Genomic DNA, 2,501 nt, shown 5'->3' with positions numbered 1-2,501 from the left:
ATGGCATTTTCTGTGATTCAGAGCTACACAAAAATATATATTACTCACTTTATGTTACAGGTCAATTAGCTTAGTTTCCTTTCACAAGTGACTTTCATAATCCATACAAAGAATTTAGAAAAACTATACAGAGAATAAAATTTTCTCTTTGTATGCCATTAGACTGAAAACGAAAATAGCTTGTTAAACCTAGGCTTTAATAATTAATTATACAGTGATGCAGTCAACTTCATATTCTTGTCAATATTTTGTTCATTTGGGGACATTTGAGAATCACAACTTTCCATTTTACTTTACAGAATCTAGACAAATGATGCAAAACATGGTTTTGAGTTAGATCTTAAATATATTTCAAGATTGGTTTCCATAGAGATCTAGCTACGTGAGTCTTGTGTAAGTAGAACAGTTTTTATTGATTGACCGCCTGCTAAAATAAGTCTATACTACAGTAAAAACTTCAATAATAGTGGTTTAAAATGAAATATATCGATTATAGAAATTTCTGGTTATCAAGGGGTTAACTAGCTCTCTATCTTGTGTACCCAGCCTGACACATTAAATGCTCAATATATATGTACCTTATTTCAGAGCAGTTCAGGGAATTTCATGAACCAAATGCCTGTAAATTATAAAAAGCTCTTGAAAATGTAAGTTCTTATCATACAAAATCATAAACCTAAAAAGTGTAATTGACTGGGCTGAATTTAACCTGACCTCAGCTTGCTTTTAGGTCATTTGCCTTTTGGGTGGAGGCAAATGGATAGAGCCAGAAGCCCTGGGCTAGGAGTGTGAAGATACACTTAGCTGTATCTTGAACACACATTACCTTTGGGTTCTTTGTTCCAAGCTCCTTATCTGTAAATTAAATGAGCTCACAGTTGTGTTGGGATACTCTCCTGCACAGGGCACTGATTTTGCTCCTCTCCATCTCCTTAATTTTCATACTCATTAGTTACCTAATTTTCTCTACCTAGGAGTAGATTCCAGTCAATTAAAATTTGAATGTCCTGACCCATACCCCAAACACACACCAAAAAAGAGGAAGGAGGGAAAGGGAGAAGAGGAAAGCTTCTTGCCAAACAACAATAAGAATGAACAATCCTCTTTACCATCTCGGCACTACTAAAACAAAAACCATCCAAGAAAAACAGTCCCTGAACGGGAGCCATGTAGAAGCACACTGCAAATCAATAAGCCAATAAAACAAAGTAGAAATAGTGTACGTATATTTTATTAAACCATCTGATCTGATAATCCATATCAGTCTGGCAGGTTGAAAATTAGCCCAAGAAAAATTAACCTAATCTGACAGAAGCAGAAAAGGACACTGGGTTATTTAAAGCATTTCTGGAGAGTAGAGATACAGGCTTGGAAAACAGGCAGGAACAGGGGCTCTGACAGCGGACAAGGACCCAGCCACAGTCACAGCCTGTGAAGATGCTGCTGATCCTGCACAGCCAGCAGTGGCTTTGAATGCTGCTGTTGAGACCATCACCTCTGGGAAAAGTGGGCATACTATATGGCAGTGCCCTACACCCCTGCCACTTGGCATCACTAGCTCCTGTTACTAGGCCTGGGTTGGGTGTGCCTGACTGCTCAAGCCTGGATCACAGGCTACAAACCCTAGCTGCAAGGGAGTCCTGAACATTCAGCCTGTATCTGGCTTTATCAGATTCTTAGTGAGAGGCCATCTCTGCCTCCCACCTAGACTCAGGAAGGGCATTTTGAGCTGGGCAACCAAAAGAATGACAAAGGTTTGTTTCAGTATTTGATGCTACCTTACTACAACCATTATTTCTATTCTCATTAATGAGAAGACTTCCTGCTATGCCCAGTGAGGGACAGTTAATAATTATAATTGCAACAGATAACATTTATCAAGTGCTTACCATTTCCTAAGCCCTGTGTCAGGCCCTTTATATGGCTTTTAAGTTGTCACAGTGATCCTATGTGGTAGGTACTACTATTTCCTTTTTATGGTTGAGGAAACTGAGGCACAGAATATTTGAGTAACTTCTGCAAAGTTTAGTAAGCAGCATAGCTGGGATTTAAACCCAGGCAGTCTGGCCTGGGCCTCTCTGAAAGAGGATAAGTGACTTGTCATCTGCCACTTCGGTTTCGAGGCATGGTGTCCATCATGTGAATTTCATCAGGCTGCCTGCTTGCCAGCCTCCTCTTTTTCTTCAGTATACATTTTTGGGGAGTCCCTTTTGGCATTATGCTAGAGGTGAAGATCAATGAGGCTGACAGGCAAACTATCCATTCCCATACATTTCTATTAAGTAGAGACTGGAGGTGATTTGAGACTGTTTCTTTGATTTAGGCAAGGACAGGGAAGATGTAATAGGGACACCAAGCATTCTTCTCTCTGCTCTAGGTATATGTATGTGTGGAAGGAGGCTTCTCTGGGGAAGGATAAAATAATCAGGGGTCTTGGTCTATCATTTGTCTGGCTGCATAACCTCTAGCAGTAGTTCTCATTGCAGCTGTTTCACCTACAC

This window comes from Lipotes vexillifer, unplaced genomic scaffold, assembly GCF_000442215.2.
Source record: "Lipotes vexillifer unplaced genomic scaffold, Lipotes_vexillifer_v1.1 scaffold648, whole genome shotgun sequence".
In the NCBI taxonomy this organism is placed as follows: domain Eukaryota; kingdom Metazoa; phylum Chordata; class Mammalia; order Artiodactyla; family Lipotidae; genus Lipotes; species Lipotes vexillifer.
This window is presented reverse-complemented; position numbering follows the sequence as displayed.